The sequence below is a fragment of the Staurois parvus genome, unplaced genomic scaffold (genome assembly GCF_062004578.1).
Source record: "Staurois parvus isolate SC_StPar_1 unplaced genomic scaffold, SC_StPar_1.0 ptg000147l, whole genome shotgun sequence".
Lineage (NCBI taxonomy): Eukaryota > Metazoa > Chordata > Amphibia > Anura > Ranidae > Staurois > Staurois parvus.
The window spans coordinates 13787637-13807848 of record NW_028317943.1 but is presented as its reverse complement, the minus strand read 5'-3'; the positions used below and the strand labels follow the sequence as shown (position 1 = coordinate 13807848).

At 40.2% G+C, this 20212-nt stretch overlaps 1 long non-coding RNA gene across 1 annotated transcript in view; it reads left to right on the top strand.

The window, feature by feature from the left end:
* Nucleotides 1-9638: 9638 nt before the first annotated feature.
* The window catches only part of LOC149464766 (uncharacterized), a 108208-nt gene continuing 97634 nt past the window's right edge, over nucleotides 9639-20212 (top strand). Inside the window, exon 1 of the long non-coding RNA XR_016312309.1 lies at nucleotides 9639-9866. This is a non-coding gene — a long non-coding RNA (uncharacterized LOC149464766). The remainder of the gene's footprint in view (nucleotides 9867-20212) is intronic.

Below are 20212 nucleotides of genomic sequence, written 5' to 3'. Positions count from 1 at the left end.
ATCCACATGGCAGGTGTCGCTGGGTGGAGGGGAGGAATACAAGCAAACATTCATTCTGGAGACCCCTGGTGTCTCACTAAAGAGAACCTTTTTTAAAATATTATATTTATGTAATATAAATAAAGTGTTAGAGAAAAGCTTTTAGCCTGCCCTACCTGCACGTATGCACACACATGAACATAAACGCACCTGAAGAGGGCACCCATGTATGAAAACATTGCTTGCAACACATTGTTACATATTGCATACCAGAGTGAGTGCAATAATTCTAGTCATGTTCACCTCTAAACTGATGACCTGTAGTGGCTTCTATAGTGTTGCCTATGGAAGGGTACCAATGTTTGTTGTCATTTTGCAGGTACACACAAATTTGAAGCTTGACATGTTGGGTATTTATTTACTGGGCACAACCTCATCTTTTATATTTTACAAAAAATGTGTTTGTGTGCCCTAAAATGAGTTTTACTGATTTTTTTACTGAAATGTTGTTCTTGATAAGGCGTTGTGCAAATATCACTACAAACAAAAATGTACATACCACCATTTTATTCTACAGGGTGTCGTGTTTCAGAAAATACATAATATTTATGAGTTTTACCTAATCCTGAGGCCTAAAATGATTTTTATCCAAAACTGAAAATTAAAGTTTTGCTATAAATATACTATAAAACAACATTTTTTTGCTCTTATTTTAAGACCTTTCTTATTTGGATCTGAAGGTCCATTTGCAATTCCACTCTTTTTTCCAGTGTTTTTCAAAACATTACAAGACTTTTCCCCATCTCTATGGGCATATGCTTGTGACTGCAGTGATCTTATAGAAAATGCTATATTTATCAAGCAAAGCAGATGAGCAGTTAAGGCTTTGTGCCTACAATATTTTACCTGCCTTAAAAAAATATTTCCGACATGGTAATGTTAGAAAATATTTTCCCACATATTTAATTTTTGTATATCTTCATAATTTTTAGATCCCATTAAAGGAAACCTGTAGTGAGGCTCCCATGGTTGTCCTTCTGCTAGTTCTTTTGCTGCCAAGCTAATTCAGCATCTTTAGTTCCTCCTAAGTTTTGAACAAGTACATAGATTAAACATTCTGGCTCCACTCTGAGACCCTGAACTCTAACAAGCATGCAGCTAGGACTTTCCTTTTAATCGTCAGATAGCCAAGGAGATCCAATTTATTTTAACAAGTACAACTTTTCATATCTGCACTACATATGATTTAACTGATCATTTCATTTTAAAAGCATAAGGTAAAAGGATTACTTTGCAAAGGAATTTGCAGTTTGAAAAATTATTTACTCCAAAGCTTAGTGAATGTGATGAAATTTCACTTTGCAATAAATACTCAATTACAATTAGAAAAAAAAAATAAAATTTTTGCTTACACTTGATTGGGTGAAGGAAGTCAGCAGAGCTTCACCTCATTCACTAAGCAAAGTGCAACTTCCCTTGCAAAGTCAAGACTTTTTGCGTTTAGTAAGTCAACCTTATAAAGCAGAACATAAGAAATATTTTTATTAAATGAGTTTGGCTGCCATTTTTGCTTCCCTGTGAATTTGAAACTCTGCTCCAGATTTTATACCCATTACACATTTAATGCACGTAGATTCCTTTGCATATTGCTGAGAAAAATACAGCTTAAGATGTTTAAAAATAAAGCAGAATACCTTAAAAGTTGCATTAGAAGTCAGAAAATAACTGCTTATCACTCTTAAAAGTGCAGCTTAAATAAATTGATATCTGTCAGCTTTGCCAGAGGTTCTGAAATAAAATTTCCACAGTAATACATATCTCCTAGCTTTATCCCCCAAATGCATCATTTCTAGAATTAAGTAATTAAATACATTAAAGTCAAATTGGATTTGACTTTACCTCTCTACCCTAAGGCTTTAGTGGCAGCAAAACCTTTGGCATGATTAGGAAAAACGCTTCAGTACATTTAGCAGTAACTTAATTGCAGAGCCAGACAGAAACATCTGATTTAGTAAAAGAAGTAGAGCTGGAAAACAGAAGCAAGATACTGTTCGTGGCTTTATGTAATAAGTACAAAGCCAAAGCAGAACGGAAATATTAAGAACAGGGTGCAGGGTATATTTCACCATAAAGTTTTCTGCATATTTCTGTTAATTTGTAGGTAGACTTTTAACATTTTTAAATTCCCATGAGTGAGCCTCTAGTAATCCTACCTCACAATACCCGCCTATGTTGAAAACAGAATCTGTACAGTCCACCAATGGTCCTACAGAACACGGAAAACAATCCAGAGGGGGGTAGAATGCAGATTTTGGACTCCTCTTCAGACTCCTTCCCTGTTTATTGTACCCCCCCCCCCCCGCTTTCTACCTTAGAGCACCAATTATCTGTGTTTATTTAATAATTTGTGTTCAATAACCTTTTTCTGAAGTCTGTTCATGTGGGTCTTCTTCATCTTCCTCCAGTGGTGGAGCATGACATAGTTCTCTGCAGCATTTTTATTTGTGCAAAGGGCAGATTGATGACATGCCCCCAGATGCTAACCACAGAAGAGGAATGGCACAGGATCGCAGATGGGTAAGTCTGTGGGGGACATCACCAGAGAGGTGGTAATTCAGCAGGAGCTACTTTTTATTTTAAATTATGCAGAGCTAGTTTTATTTATTTATTTATTTTTTTGGAGGGGAGGGAAGGGAAGGGGAGAGTTGGATTTGGGCTTCAAGGAGTCATATAAAAAAACACAATCAATTTTGTCTAATTTCCTTGGATTCCAATACTTAGTGATTTCATTATGTGCTTCTTTATAGGATTTACAACACCATATGATTTCCATTGTTACTTATTGTTACTCAGTCAAAACAAGTGTTTTAGACCTCTGAAGAGTCTCTTCCTTTTGACACTCATACAAGTGGTTTTTGCAGTACAAAGCTAACATCATTGTGTAGGTGTATGTGGAAGCTGGCTAAAAGCTAAGACTAAAAATATATTTTGGAGAGTGTTTTTTTTTTCAACATTGTAGGCTGGATATATCTATTCAATTTTCTGCTTTGTTGAACAGAACTGTAAATGCTTTTGCAAGTTTTTGGCTTTGGCCCAATGACCTGAGATGGGGAGCAGAAATTTAATATTTTGGGGCTTGTTCATACAGGCAGCTGTGGGCTGTAAAAACAGATGGCTAAGCTGCGGTTTTACCGCCTCCTGCCTGGCCCCGCCAAATTCTAACATTACAGCCTGATAGGGACAGTACATGTGCCATGGCTAAGATGCTTTGCTTCATTGCTGTTGCCATTTTTATTCGGTCTGCAGAATTTGACACCTAGCCTGTGAAATCTCTTACATTTAGATGTACTGTAGTGCAATCCAAATGAATAAACAAAAACCAAACAAAAATGTCCAGTCTCCAGATTATATCCAAATAGTCCATAAACTATTCCTCCACCGGAATGCAGTAATCTTAATGCTTCCTCTTCTAAAGAATCCCATCCAGGTGCCACATGCGCCATACTGTGCTCATATCACACACAAGGAGAGCAGATGCCTAATAGCCCATGGTGGGGCCAAAAGCATGTTATGACCTTTGGAGCGCCACCCAAAAGGGGAAGTTCCACTTTAAAGACTAGTCCCCTGCTCCCCATTAAAGATTGGCACCTTTGGAGAGAGTGGGTACCCAAAATTGACAGGTACCTGCTCCCACTTCCACTGCGATTGCCTAGGCAATCAGATGTAGACACTGTCCCCCCCCTTCCACCCTATAGTCTTCTGGGACATGTGACAGGTCCCAGAAGACAATGGGACCATTCAGAAAGTGCAGCACTACTCACGCATGTGCAGTGGGCATCCAACTGTGAAGCCACACGCTGTCACAGCCAGGTGCCCACACTGAAAATGCCAATGCCATAAACACCGGACTGCCTGTGAAATGGGCTGCGGGGGGACGACACAGCGGGATTGAGGGACAAGTGAGTGGCTGTTTTTTAAAAGCCAGCAGCTACAGTTTTTGTAGCTGCTGACTTTTATTTTTTTTTTACAGTGTTACTGGAACTCCACTCTAATTTATTATTAAAATCAAGAAAACAAGGTGAGCATGTGATATGAGCACAGGGTGGCACATGTGAAATCTGGATGGGATTCTTTAGAAGCTAAGAGGAAGCATTAAGATCACTGTACACTGGTGGAGGATTCGTTTATGGACACTTGTGATATAATCTGAAGATATACATGTATGGTATATGTATGTAGAGGTGTGGAGAAAAACACTGGGTGATGTATTAGCAGCAATCAATGTTTTTTGGTCATATTATTAGCATATAACTGTGCTGACAAATTTTTGCACATTTTTTTAGATAGCTTGTCAAACTCACCTATTGGGATCAATGGGGCCACACTGCAACCGTGAGCCTAATGCTTGGCTCCCAGCTGTAGTGTGGTCCTGCAATGTAATATTGGCATTCAACAATTTAAAAAAAAAAAAGTAAAACAAAAAACAGATGTCAGGAGGTGACAGTAGTCCATTGAGGATTCCTTTTAAGAAGGCAGACTTTTGAAGGAGCTCTTAATTGGAGAACCAGCCTTCATTATGGCCACCTAAGCAAATTTGGTGTATTTTTATGTAATAAATAAAGCTGCAGTATGTGCATCTTTTTTTTTTAGCAAGGATAAGTCTTACAAAGTATATCACCAGAAATGAAACTCCTATTGTAGTGGATGCCTGTAATATCCTGCTTCTACGATTGGCAGTGAGTCACTTACACAAGCAGGATATTAGGTTTCTAGGAAATTCTGTGCACAGTGTACAGAACACTCCGAGACTGCTGTACTAAAAGAAAGTAACATTTAAATTCTTGCTACAGATCAAAATCAAAAACTGTGAGCAGGCACGATCTATATTGCATAAAGTACGTGTTCTTTAGAACGTGTATAGAGCTGCATATGTTCAGGTCTGCATACATTCTTGGCACACCTTCATACTGGAATGAACGCCGGTTCACACATGCGGGAGTTCCATCAATCCCCACCAGTCAATCAAGATGGCTGTAGACCCCGCATCTGGAAAAAGCCAAGGAGAAGATTTCAGTGCAGACTAGGGATCGGGGGTGGGGGGGTGTATCTTAGTATTTGTGGACTTTATTTCTGCTTTACCACTTTAGGAAATCATGGTAGCTGCAGATTCAAATAATTTTTAATAATATTTTATTACAAAATTAATTTTGTTCAAAATATATGCAGTATGTTTTATTTTGTTTGGCAACTGTAAAATCTTCCTTAAAAACATATCCGCAAATACACCCCCAAATAGTTTTCTTGGCTTTTAGACTAAGTTTGGCCTGTTTTGCTGGAAATACTAAGGAGTTTTTGTGTACAGATTTGTCTTCCTCCACTAGATAAACAATTTTGACTTCCCTTTTGCTTATGCCAAACTTCCAAGAAGAAGCCTCAAGGTACCTAAAAATGTGATCAAACGAAGATATGTATTCAGGGAGTCCCTAGACACCAAGCCAATGAGAAACTACCAGAAAAAGGACTAGTTGTGGATTCAACTGGAATGGGGAATTTGTAAACACTCAAGAAAAATAATTCAAACAAAGGAGAAGGTGATCAATGGTGCACGAAAACCTCTTTATTAACACGGGCAAAATTAAAAGTATAAAACAAAGCAAAAAATCATACCACAGTCCACAGGCCCCATGTAGGTAAATCCCCATAAGGGTAAGCTCATTAGTTGAAAGGTGGTTGTTTGGATGACTCATTTGTAAGCTATAACATATTCTATGCAGGAAAAATGCAATTGACATAATAACAAATAATTCCTACACCCAGATTTGACCAGCCATAAGTGCCAGGATAAACCCAGCACTAGACCAATCATTCATAGAGATTAGCGTAAATGTTAGTGTAATAAAGGGTAGGATGCAGGAAGAGGTAACAAAACTTCCCTCACACACTAAACAACAAGGCGTAAAGGTCACAACAGCAACTGATCCTGAACATTTGACCAAATGTAGTCCAGAGGAGGATGTAAATAATGATATGTGAAAAGCCTGTGATCCCCTCAGGCGCCAAGCTGTAGGACACCATCCAGGGGAGATCCTAGTAGGCCACTGTAATCTCCCTCATAAGTGATCAGGTCACGGACTCAGCTGAGAAGGTATTGATGAATGTTCCTGAAAGTAGGTATGCTCTAGAGGTGGTTAGATGGAGAGTGCACTTCCTTTAGGGGATATAATATGTAGCGGCTGAGATGGTATGCGTGAGGTGATAGACGATTAGCCAGTCCCTGGAAAGTGGATGAACTAGCATCAGGATTTCCTCAGATTGAAGGTAATTGGTATAGCTAGTGAACACTCAGAGCAGGGGTGGACTGACCATTTGGGTACTCGGGCACTGCCCGAGGGCCCAGGGTCAGTAGGGGGCCCCATGAGATGCCCCTAGTACTTTTCATGGGCTTTTTTGGGTGTGGTTTGAGTGTGGGTGAGGACACAGGGTCCCCATGATCCCCTATTGCCAGGGGGCCCCATGAGTTGTCAGTCCGCCTCTGACTCAGAGTATGCAGTAACTTCTCAGTTAAAGAAATGGCATTAGTTGAAGAGAGGCACAGTCCCTTTGATACACAGGGGTGTACATGGTAAAGCATGTAAGCAATCAGAGTAGGCAGTAACTTCTCAATTCAAGAAGTGGCATTATCTGAGGCTTAGTCCCTTTGAATGAACAAGGGTGTACATGGTATAGCTTGTAAGCAGAGTATGCAGTATCTTCTCAGTCAAAGAAATGGTATTATCTGAGGCACAGTCCCTTTAAATGCACAAGGGTGTACATAGTATAGCTTGTAAGCAATCAAAGTATGCAGTGATTTCACATTTCACATTTTTACATACCCAGGATGTTTACTAGACTCTTGTTCGGACAGATTTCATTGAGTTATTCCTAAAAATTACAGACCTACAATAAAAAAAATACATATTTCCATGCAAAAAATGTACCGCTTTGAGCACAGAAATATGGACTTAATCAGATCGCTAGGGAGGTTAAATGCACAGAAGTGCATATATAGCTTGTAAGCAATCAGAATATACAGTAACTTATCAGTTTAAAGAATGGCCACCACATAATCCCCTTTTAAAAGGGAGAGAGGAAAACAACACCTTGCAGCATAAAGCCTTGTAGATATCTTCTAAGTCAGACAGAACATAGTGAGTGAGAAGTAGGCACACAATACAAGACCAGCAGTCCGTCCAGGTGATAACAGCATAACAGCATGGGGTAGGAGAGTTAAAGCCACTAGGAGGAGCATCCATAGCCAATGAAGGTACTTATATTGAGGTAGAAGTCCATGGAGAGTTCACTGTAGGACCTGGGAGTGTGGTATTGGGCAATTCCTAATCTGTTTCGCCGATACAGCTGGCTGCCTCAGAGGTAGACTCAAAAAGTTTGTTTGAGTAGATCAACAATTTTGTCTTCCCTTTTGCTTATGCTAAAGGTCACTCTCATAAAATGCCATGAAAGCTGCTTTCTTTTGAATTAGATAAATATTGTATATTGTCTCTCCTTTAGGCCTCATGCACAATGGACATTTTAACAGCTGCTTCAAGGAGCATCTGGCGGTTGTTCTTTTTCCTGCCTCTGAACTCCCATGCATGTTAGCCTATGTATCCATGCACTCATACACTTTTACAGGAACAACCTTATTATCAAACCAGAATGATATTCCAGTTTGAGGAGGTGTTATGATTAAACACCCAGTGCAAAAACAAATCTGAAAGGTGATCAAAAATAAATAAACTGACTAAAGTCAATAAAAAATGTCCATAAATATTGTCCACACTTTAATTATGTATCCTCTTCCACCCAGTGACCTCTCATATCACCATGTGTAAAATGATGTTCTTCCACTCCCTTCAGATAAGGCACTCACCAACTCACCATGTCTCTCATAGATATGTTTGGCATGGAACACTTGTGTAAACTGTGGAATCCCCTGCCTCTCTTCAGATGTACCAACCAAATTCTTCCTCATATCTCTCCAACACCATTCATTAAAAAAGAAGAGGGGACTTGCTTAGTGTAATACTGCTTTCCCTCTTTATTAAAAATTGGTAATACCTACTCACAAACATAAAAGTACAAGTGCATAAAAACAGCATCCAACTCCACTGCTCATAAACTCTGCCAGTGCCACCAATGCTAGTGTACAGGCCGCACCATTGGTGTCTCACCTGGTCCTCTGACACGTCACAACCAGTACTTCACTTCCAGATCGGCGTCTGATGTCACTTCCAGTTACTGTGTAGCCACTCCTGGCATGTTTCACCCCCCGTAACGGGGTGGCCACACGACAAATCAACCTCTCCTAAATAGCTAGACTCCTGAGCTCATTAACCTGTGTACCGATGGATCCACTACATCAACGCTGGACAGACATAGAGGCAAATATCCAAGATGAGCCCACATGTACCAGCACGACGCGGACGGCCCCATCGGACAACACAAGTGCATGACATATTTAAAGCGCCCACATTTTAATTGTGCAACAAATTAAAAAATACAGAAATAACCCATAAATAATACATAAACTTTTAGAGGAGTTTAGTGGCAGGAGAGTTTAGAGGCAGGAAAGAAAACACTGTTATTGTGTCCAGGAGCAGCAGAGTGTTGGCAGAAAAAAAGCTTGACGCTTCTAAATACGTGTAAACGCATCTAAATGAGTGTTAACACTAGGCATGTTTAGCAATTGAGTGTTAGTTCAATTAAATGGCCAGAATAAATTCTTCTGGCCAATTAAATGAATTAAATGCTTGACGTGGCTAAGTGCGCCTAAACGCTTTACACGCTTTTACAACCGTCAGGCATTTTGTTTGCCAAAAGGCTGCTGCCAGGAGGAAAGGCGTCTGGGAGAGTTAAGAAAACGTCCTGTGTGCAAAAGGCCTCAATATTACATATATATTTAATTTAAAAAAAAATCATACAACTGAGTATAAATCCGCTTGGATGTTCTAGGCAGGGGCGGACTGACCATTTGGAAACTCAGGCACTGCCCGAGGGCCCGGGGTCAGTAGGGGGCCCCATGAGATGCCCCTGGTACCTTTTTCATAGGCTTTTTTGAGTTTGGGCAAGGACACAGGGGCCCCATGATCCCCTATTGCCGGAGGGCCCCATGAGTTGTCAGTCCGCCCCTGGTTCTAGGATTAATGGACAAGGTTACTGGTATATAAAGATGTTCCTATTATGAGTGCCCATTTTTGTCCTGTATTCCTACAATCACCATTTACAGATCAAGTCTTAGAAAAATAAACCTTCATAATATGCAGTTGACATATTGATAACTTTAAAAAAAAAACCCACTAATTAGTATTCCCAATCTCCTGAGGTTGCTTTCCAGATTTGCAAAGTTATCTGACCTGTAGGTTAATTAATCAATGAATGAGCCACTGAATACATCATTAACTAATTTTACCTATCAGCTAAAAAGTCACATTTTGCTACTTGCAATGACAGCAAAGAAAAAGAAGATGCAAACTGCTTTCTATAATAAATTATCCTCATGTGATAAAACTATGAATCACTTTTAATCACAAATCGTTAATATTTTAAATAGGGAAAAAAGCTCAAACCTCCTACACAACAATTTCAATTCTTGCTTCCGTTGACACAACATGTGTTTTGCTAGCAATCTGTTTAGCTCTGAAATATAATTAGGTTATATTGTGCAGATGATTAGTCAAGCTTATCAGATCAGTCAAAGGTGGATAAAGCTCAGCCACTCAGATTGTACTTTATGTGAAAACATTCTATACTATTTAGCTGATCATCAAATGAAGATGTTTGAGAGGATCAATTTCTTTATGTAGCTGACCTTTCTGGGATGACCTCCCAGCATCACCCTACGCAATCAGGTAAGACTTCTTTTATTTACACTACCCCTTACCATGTTAACATGTTCCTGGGATTATTCACTGCCTTTAGTCATGAAGCCCCTCTGTCCATTTTATGTTTTTGGGGCTAACTATAATACTGGAATTTCATGTAGAATCCAAAGTTAAAGCTATGACATGTATGTTAACTATTTGCCCATCCAAAATTTTTGTACTTCCATGGGGTCTGTTTTGTGAGTTTTTTTCGCTATTCACAGCCTGCAGGTATATGGCTTTTTGTGTCACTATATCCTCTCTACTCACTGGACTATGAATGAGCAATACCTTAGCAGGAAGCTTTCATCTGTGCCCCTCTTTTTGCAATTCCTAAATAAATTGCTCTTCATCTTTCAGTGTTAGGATGCAATGCAACCCAAGTAATTGGGCTTATACTTTTACTCTCAGCCCATATAGTGTATGGAATTATTGGAAACCAATATAAAACTAGATATCACATAGTTACACTGGTGATAATTAGGAACATTTCAAGATGTTGAACCAAGGCAAAACATGGAGACGTTTATATTAATTGAGTGTTACACCTAAAGTATATCTAAAGACAAAGCTTTTTTTTATTAGTTTTGGATAGAATGGAGAGGGATTAGAACACCTGGGAGGTTTTTATTGCTGTCTGTGTCCCTGTTAGGGAAATTCACCATCTGTCCAGGTGACGCTATCACTGAGAGTGAAAGTGAAGGAAAATCCCAAAATGTGGGTTGTCGCCAGATTAGGTATAGAGGGGAACCCTTCCAATGGAGACGCTAGTTCTGGTGACAATTAGGGATTTACATTACTTTGGAGTGATTTCCTCTCAATTCCTGTTGTAGCTTTGGGAGAGTTATTTAAGAAATTCTCCCAATGGGGATGCATAAATGTAAAAAAACTAATAGGGTTGAAGTCTTTTCAAAATAAAAAAAAAAGGTTTTGGCATTAACTACTTTAAGAGAGAAAAATATATGTGATTAAAGCGGAGTTCCAGCTGAAAAATAAAAAATAAAAAGTCAGCAGTTATAAAAACTGTAGCTGCTGACTTTAAAATACAGCCACTTACCTGTCCCTTGGTCCAGCGTTGTCCTGGTTTAATCTTTAGCTTTAACACCTGGCTGTGACAGCTTGCGACTTCACAGCCAGGTGGCCACTGCGCATGCGCGATAAGCAATGCGCTTTGTGAATGGTCCGGTAGTCTTCTTGGACCTGTTACGTGTCCCAGAAGACTACGGGGAGGGAGGGCAACTTCCACTTCCGATCGCATAGGCGATCGCAGCGGAAGTGGGAGCAGGTACCTGTCAAATTCGGGTACCCGCCCCCCGCTCGCTCCCCAAAGGTGCCAATCCTTAATGGGGAGCAGGGGACAAAGCATTAAAGCGGAACCTCCCCTTTTGGGTGGAACTCCGCTTTAAGCACAATATAAATCTTCTTTTGAGTTGACAACAGCAATGAGCTATTTGATTGGATATAGATTGAACGCTTTGTTAGATATGCCATCATACAATATGGATGGTAAATCTAAAGGGGATTGTACAATGAGATTGTAATGTGTGTTGCAAGTTTACACTCATATTTGAAAACCGTGATAGGAAGTGAAAAAAACTAGCAAACTAATTCATTGAGAGAAAGGAGCTTTAGGAACCATTAAACTATGTCTAGCTGAGAAAAGGACTAATTGAAACATGTCTTCACTGTGACATCACACATCACATTTTTTTAATATGCAGCACACATCAGAAAGTCATAAGATGCATAATGTACCTTGTATTTTCCTGCACAACTCAAAGTACTGTTAAGAGATCATATAATTATACACCCACTTATATATTTAAGTGCTGAGCTACAGAACCACCTACGTTTTAAAGTATTTTGTTTGAAAAACTGTAACTTTTTCCTTTTCAAATCTTCTTAGCTTAGTCTTTTTAGCTGAAAACATAAAAAAATAGCATTAATAGTCCATGTATGGCTGGGTTTACTCTGTATGCACATACACTTCAGATTAGGTATAGGTATATGTGTGTAAAGAGTCATAATGAGAAAATAATGTAGTAAGCAGGCTATTTCTTGAAACTTTCTTTGATGTTTTCACTTTCCATGAATTGTCCAGCATTCAGTCTAAAAGGAGCCTTAGGGTTTGTACACTAAAGGGATTGTAGTCATATTAGTGCACTTTCAACAGAAACAATTGAGTATTGTTTGTGATACTTTTTTTATTTGCACTAAAATACAATTTTTCAGGACAACCTTTCGCGATATGTCCCCTTTAGAGATGAGCGAATCAAACTTGGCGAAGTGGAATTCGTTTCGAATATTAGGAAAAATTCGATTCGCACCGAATCCGAAAATTAGCAAACTTCGGATGCGCGAATCAAATTTTTCCCGATCGGCCGATTTTCATTCTACAGCCGGCAAAAAGTATCCCTGCAGAGAGCTCCGCTATTTCTGACAGTTCTCTGACAGTTCCTTCACATTTACAGCGGTTGAAACATTGTATCTATTTGTTTCCATTTAGGATACAGATGTTTTTATTCGGAAACAAATAGATACAATGTTTCAACCGCTGTAAATGTGAAGGAACTGTCAGAGAACTGTCAGAAATAGCGGAGCTCTCTGCAGATACACTTTTTGCTGTACTGGAATTCTTCTTCTTTTCATTCTTCTTCTTCTTTTCATTCTGCTTCTTCTTCTTCTTCTTTTCATTCTTCTTTTCATTCTTCTTCTTCTTCTTTTCATTCTTCTTCTTCTTCTTTTCATTCTTCTTTTCATTCTTCTTCTTCTTCTTTTCATTCTTCTTCTTCTTCTTTTCATTCTTCTTCTTCTTCTTTTCATTCTTCTTTTCATTCTTCTTCTTCTTCTTTTCATTCTTCTTTTCATTCTTCTTCTTCTTTTCATTCTTCTTCTTCTTCTTTTCATTCTTATTTTCATTCTTCTCATTCTTCTTTTCATTCTTCTTCTTCTTCTTTTCATTCTTCTTCTTCTTCTTTTCATTCTTCTTCTTTTCATTCTTCTTCTTCTTCTTTTCATTCTTCTTTTCATTCTTCTTCTTTTCATTCTTCTTTTCATTCTTCTTCTTCTTTTCATTCTTCTTCTTCTTCTTTTCATTCTTCTTTTCATTCTTCTCATTCTTCTTTTCATTCTTCTTCTTCTTCTTCTTTTCATTCTTCTTCTTTTCATTCTTCTTCTTCTTTTCATTCTTTTTCTTCTTCTTTTCATTCTTCTTTTCATTCTTCTCATTCTTCTTTTCATTCTTCTTTTCATTCTTCTTCTCATTCTTCTTTTCATTCTTCTTCTTCTTCTTTTCATTCTTCTCATTCTTCTTTTCATTCTTCTTTTCATTCTTCTTTTCATTCTTCTCATTCTTCTTTTCATTCTTCTTTTCATTCTTCTCATTCTTCTTTTCATTCTTCTTTTCATTCTTCTTCTCATTCTTCTTCTTCTTTTCATTCTTCTTTTCATTCTTCTCATTCTTCTTTTCATTCTTCTTTTCATTCTTCTTCTCATTCTTCTTTTCATTCTTCTTCTTCTTTTCATTCTTCTTCTGCTTCATTTCATTCTTCTCCTTCTTCTTTTCATTCTTCTTCTTCTTCTTTTCATTCTTCTTTTCATTCTTCTTCTTCTTCTTTTCATTCTTCTTCTTTTCATTCTTCTTTTCATTCTTCTTCTTCTTCTTTTCATTCTTCTTCTTCTTCTTTTCATTCTTCTTTTCATTCTTCTTCTTCTTCTTTTCATTCTTCTTCTTTTCATTCTTCTTTTCATTCTTCTTCTTTTCATTCTTCTTCTTCTTCTTTTCATTCTTCTTCTTCTTCTTCTTCTTTTCATTCTTCTTCTTCTTCTTTTCATTCTTCTTCTTCGTCGTGCCCCGTGACTGCCCAAATGAGTGAAGTGTGCGGTGATTCTAAGATCGACGGCACTCATCTGCATGTCATACTGACTGACAGTATTATTTCTCTTCCCCAGCAGACTCCAAGGGCATTTAAATTAAAGGTACAGTGTTCTGCACTAATATAAAGGCTCTCTGAAGCCTAGAAACCCTTTTAATAAGTTAAATTCGCAGCGAATAAATTCGCATCGAATCAAATTTCTTCCGCAAATTCGGCGAATCAGCCGAATCGAATTTTTGAATAATTCGCTCATCTCTAGTCCCCTTCTTCAAGGTCCAAGCAGTACTAATACACAACGTTTTAGCAGAATGTTAAAAAAAGACAATCTCTGTCTTTTTTTGTCTTTGTGAATGAGTACTGCTTGGACCTTGAAGAAGGGGACATACACCGAAAGCTTGTCCTGAAAAATTGTTTGTTAGTGAAAATAAAAAAAGTATCATGGACAGCACTCAATTGGTTCTGTTGCAAGTGCACTAATACAGCTACAATCCCTTTAGTGTGCAAACCCTATGGCTGCTTTTAGACCAAATGCTGGACAATTCATGAAAAGTGAAAACATCAGAGATTTACTTTTTTTTAAACATTCTGCTAAAATGTTGTACATTCATTCTACTTGGACCTCGTCAAAGAAAGATGGGAATGCATAAAGGCAGGAATGAATGTTTTATATGCAAACATATATCTTTATGCATTCCCATCTTTTTTGATGAGTATACTAGTAGTGGCTATGTGTGGTCATATATAGTCATCAATTATTGCTCTATATACATCTATATACATTTTTATATGTGTCATTGGGTTCAAATACTGCCATCTAGTGAGGAGGATCCTGTCACTGTGTAGTAACTCATTCTCATATACTTTACTGCCAATGGACAGTAACTCACTATCAAACATATTAGTAATGGAGGGAGGGGGAGAGGGAGGCCCATAATAAGGTCTTACCCCTTGTTGGTAGATTGTAATGGTGCCACACCCCTTATTAACAGGACACTGAAAAATATGAAAACCCTAACTGAAAAACTAATGGAGCTTTCAGAGGCACCATACCAAAAAATGTACCCAAAAGGTATAAAAAGTGCAACTTTATTGACAGAATTAAAACCACAGTTGTGGTAGTGATATTAGAGCAATCACAACGCTTATCATAAAAGGCATGTAGTGCTTATAACAAACAGATTCAACACATAACATTACAAGGTATGACCTTAAATGATATCAGAATGATATCAGAACCATAGTTGGCATATTAGCTCCAAATTGGTACGTCACTTGTTTCTCCTACGCGTTTCGCTGGACAATAGCCCGCTTGCTCAGGGAGCCATATAATTCCAATGCTGGCACCATAAGTTTGTAGGAAGCCAGTAAGAACCATGAACATTGGATCCAAGAGGGAGGAGTCCCTTAATCAGAGATGCAGAGGTGTGCCAAATGGACAAACCCACAAATCCACAATTAAAACACAACAAAAACTATTTCCCGGTCCAAAAGCCCCAATCAGAGCAAGTGTATTTGACATCAACAAAAGTACAGGTCCTCTCCGGAGGTAAATCCCCATTAGTTTTTCAGTTAGGGTTTTCATATTTTTCAGTATCATACATATTACACCCTCCTCGTCCAGAGCAGTGTCCTCTCATCCATCATCTATTCAGTTAGTTTACCCATTTGTCCCTCTTATTTTGTTTTTGTTTTGTCCATATCGTGTTGTCATTCTTCATTTTAATTACATAGGCATGTACATTCACTGTAGTGCCACCCTATTACCGCCCCCTCTCCCTACTTATGTGGCTCTACCACTCCTTGGGCTTGGTCATTAAGAAGGAGTGCCCCACTCATGCTCTAAAATGTATCACCGCCCCCTTTTGACTTCACTTCCTGTTTTGCGCTCCACGTGGATAGTGTGCGTTCCAGCAGTCCCAGAAGAGCGGAGGCCATCTTGGCATCATGCTCCCCCTGCAGCTGCTGACCAGCATAGTGGGTTGATAATCAGTGACAAGAGCCCCGCAGCAGCATTTATTGATGAACTTGTTATTCTCACCACTCCTGTGTTTTTAACCATTGTTATTAAAGTCCTGGATCTACTGCACTTAGAAGCACCTTCTTGTCCTCTTATTTCTTCACCTTATAGTCTGCTTCATACTCTTAGAAGTGCTGCCCAGTGCATGCTTCCAGTTATAATGCACACCAGCTGTCATCTCCAAACTTAAAGTCTCCATGGCAGATGCACCCTATGAACTTTCCATTTCCTAAAAGCTCATTTGACAATCTAGGAGATAAGTTTGGAGACAGGGATGTCTCCCCACAACAGGAACTGCCCGAACCTTCCTGGCAGGGTTACCAGATAATATTTTAAAGACCCAAGAGCTAAAGAGATATTAATGGCACTGCCATACATGGTATTCTTTTTTCATCTATCTGTAAAAAGTATTGGATACCTCCCAACAGTCCCTTGATTTCCCACAACTGTCCCACATTCTGAGAAAAATCCCTGGGTTCTGTTGACCCCAGGGAAATCTATATTTTAAGCCATTAAGTTCTCAGACTCAGGCCTTCTCTTGGCTTTATTCTTCCCGGGGAGTAACCCCCAACAATACACCTCGTCTGACATGCTGGCAACATCCCAGAAGGCAAAAACAAAAAGATCTTTCTAGAAGATCACTACAAATATTTATATCCTCCCCCAGCATGCAGAACTGACAGTAAATCTCCTACTGATTTTCAATAGAGACATAAATATTTATATTTCAGAAACTCCAGGACATTGAATTTTGCTGTACTTGTACTGGCCCATGTCGATCTTTTCTGGAAAAAGAGCACACCTTTTTTTAGCTACAACTATGTACACACTCAGGAGCATTAAGAGTCCCAGTTTATGCAGAAATTAAACTCCTCTGAATCAGCATTATTCTCCCTTTGAAGTAACACGCAGATACACAGGAAAAATTCTCCAGAAGTAACACTGACAGCATCTCTATGGGTTCATGGAAAAACACCTAGACAACATTAGAAGGGACCTCCCAATCCTTCAGTCCTTCTTGTCCTCTTCCCTGCCAGCCCACATATTATCTAGGGACACACAATTCAGTTTATCTTTATCTTCTCCTGAATATTAGAGGGGTCTCAAATCAAACTCAGCCAGAACATAACTCACTCCCCTTAGAGTGGAATCCCCTGCACTAGCAGCATTGATAACTCTGGTTGCTAAACAGGGTGAGCGGAGGTGCAACAAGTGGAACTTCAAGTGATGGGGCATGGGGGAATGAACACTTAGATGGATGGCAAAGCCCAGGGTGCAGTTTGAGTCCATATTTGTGGAGGGGGGGGTTCCTCACCAGTCCCATAAGATACTTTCTTGAAGGTGAGGCAGCTTTCTAGTTCTTTATTTTCCATTATGCTCTCTTATAGTCTTCATCTGTGGCCATGGGAGGCCCTAATGTATCCTAGTCTGTGAGTAGCAGAAGAAAGCTGGATGTACTCTGCAGAGGAAAGGGACAGTGTTGGTAGTGACTGTTGATCCTCTGTATTACCTTCAGTGAAGCAGTCCACCTATAGAACTCTTAATGACAGACTAAGCAGGAAATCTCCGCATTGGTGACAGCAACTCCATACACTTATCGTTGTCAACACTGTATGGCAGGTCCTACGGATAATAACCATTACTTTTTATCCAGTCATGGAACATAGTGCCAGACATTCACATTACTGTAGTCACAATCCTGTGTCCATGAAGGTACTCTCCCCTGTGACAGGCAGGCTGCCAGTGATGCCTGGTCAAATACATTCCAGCCCAATCTTCCCAGATAGAGAAAAGTAGCAGTGGTAAATAGAGAATTTACCATGTCTCTTTCTCTTTCACATGCAGCTCTCACATTCTAATACATTCAGGTTGACTTCACACAGCAGTTCCACCTTCCTCTCTAGAAACATTGGTGTCAGGTACTTCCCACTAAAGGCTCAAACAGCCCATCCCCTGGAGTCTGTTTTTACCTTTCACACACAGGTGAAAGTGACAAGGGCCAGTGTTCTCCCACCTGTTGTATGGTACTAATACTTATGCTTCACAGGGCAGTCCCCATGTTCTCAAACAAAGTTTTCAGTACTTGGGGTAGGCTGCTATGGGTAATTGCAACACACATCTCACCAGGCCCCATGTTGGGTGCCAAAAATGTAACACCTCTATTCCCCTGGGAGGTGATGAGGAACCCCCCAATGACACAGTGGACTAACATTTCAAATTTCAGCAGGAAATCCCTGACTTCTTGTGGGGTGGAATAAATTGGTCTCTAGTTTATTAAGGCTCAATAAGAGAGAAGGTTAGGGCACAGGATACCCAAAAAGTGTTCCTAATGATTCCAAATGTTTCTGCTAGCAGCAGTCTCTACAGGAATAAGATCCTTTAGACTTAAACAGTCAATGTGTACTCTTCAGACTGTTAAGCAGCTACAGGCAACACAAATACCTTTGAGCCACAAAACTTATTGTAATGTCCTCTGGCAGCAGATTATACCCAGCTCTCCAGAACACTCTTCAGCAGTGAAATGACTTACCCTGGTGCTACAAAAAGGCTCTGGCTTCACTCTTCCTTAACCGCTTGCCGCCCTGCCACTGTGTATATACGTGTGCAGGGCGGCAGTGGAGCGCAAAACCACGTTTTAAAACGGGTTCCGCGCTCCCGACACTTTCGCCGGCAGGGGGCGCGCGCGTGCGCTCCCGCCGACCCGCGGGTGACACTATTTGATCCAGGAGGGATCAATCATTAGATTTCAGCCAGTGATTTCTGGCTGAAATCACATGATCGGTCCCTGTCCTATCCTGTCCTGTGTTGACATACACAGGGCAGGATATGATGTCATTCTTCTCTGCCTGGACACATTCCGTTCCAGACAGAGAAGAAGACATCCAAAAAGTGAGTACACAAGCACTACACTACAGTTAGAACACTCTAGGACACATTTAACCCCCTGATCGCCCCCCCCCCTCCAGTTAACCCTTCACTGCCCTGTCACCAGTGTTACTGATCAGTGAAGCGATTTTTACTGATCAGTGTCGCTGGCGACTTCCGATAGAGTTAGCGCCCCTCCCAGATAGCGCCAGATTGCCCGCCAGTACACCAGTAATCCCGTTTAACCCCTTGATCGCCCCCCCCCTCCAGTTAACCCCTTCACTGCCCTGTCACCAGTGTCACTGATCAGTGAACCAATTTTTACAGATCACTGTATCAGTGTCGCTAGCGACTTCCGATAGAGTTAGCGCCCCTCCCAGATAGCGCCAGATTGCCCGCCAGTACACCAGTAATCCCGTTTAACCCCTTGATCGACCCCCCCCCTCCAGTTAAACCCTTCACTGCCTGTCACCCAGTGTCACTGATCAGTGAACCAATTTTTACTGATCACTGTATCAGTGTCGCTGGCGACTTCCAATAGAGTTAGCGCCCCTCCCAGATAGCGCCAGATTGCCCGCCAGTACACCAGTAATCCCGTTTAACCCCTTGATCGCCCCCCCCAAGTTAACCCCTGCACTGCCCTGTCACCAGTGTCACTGATCAGTGAACCAATTTTTACTGATCACTGTATCAGTGTCGCTGGCGACTTCCGATAGAGTTAGCGCCCCTCCCAGATAGCGCCAGATTGCCCGCCAGTACACCAGTAATCCCGTTTAACCCCTTGATCACCCCCCCCTCCAGTTAACCCCTTCACTGCCCTGTCAACAGTGTCACTGATCAGTGAACCAATTTTTACTGATCACTGTATCAGTGTCGCTGGCGACTTCCGATAGAGTTAGCGCCCCTCCCAGATAGCGCCAGTTTGCCCGCCAGTACACCAGTAATCCCGTTTAACCCCTTGATCGCCCCCCCCCCCAGTTAACCCCTGCACTGCCCTGTCACCAGTGTCACTGATCAGTGAACCAATTTTTACTGATCACTGTATCAGTGTCGCTGGCGACTTCCGATAGTGTTAGCGCCCCTCCCAGATAGTGCCAGTTTGCCCGCTAGTGCACCAGAAATCCCATTTAACCCCTTGATCGCCCCCCTCCCCCCCAGTTAACCCCTTCACTGCCCTGTCACCAGTGTCATTGATTACAGTGAACAGATTTTTACTGATCACTGTATTAGTGTCACTGGTGACTTCCGATAGTGTTAGCGCCCCTCCTAGATAGCGCCAGTTTGCCCGCTAATGCACGGGATTTTTTTTACCAAAAACATGTAGCAGAATACATTTTAGCTTAAATTTATGACTAACTTTGAGTTTATGATATATTTTTTATAGCTGAAAGTAGAAAATATTGTTTTTTTTCAAAATTTTTGTGGTTTTTTTGTTTATAGCGCAAAAAATAAAAAGCTCACAGGTGATCAAATACCACCAAAAGAAAGCTCTATTTGTGTGAAAAAAAGGACGTAATTTTCGTTTGGGTGCAGCATTGCATGATCGCGCAATTATCATTTGAGTTAGTGCAGCGCTG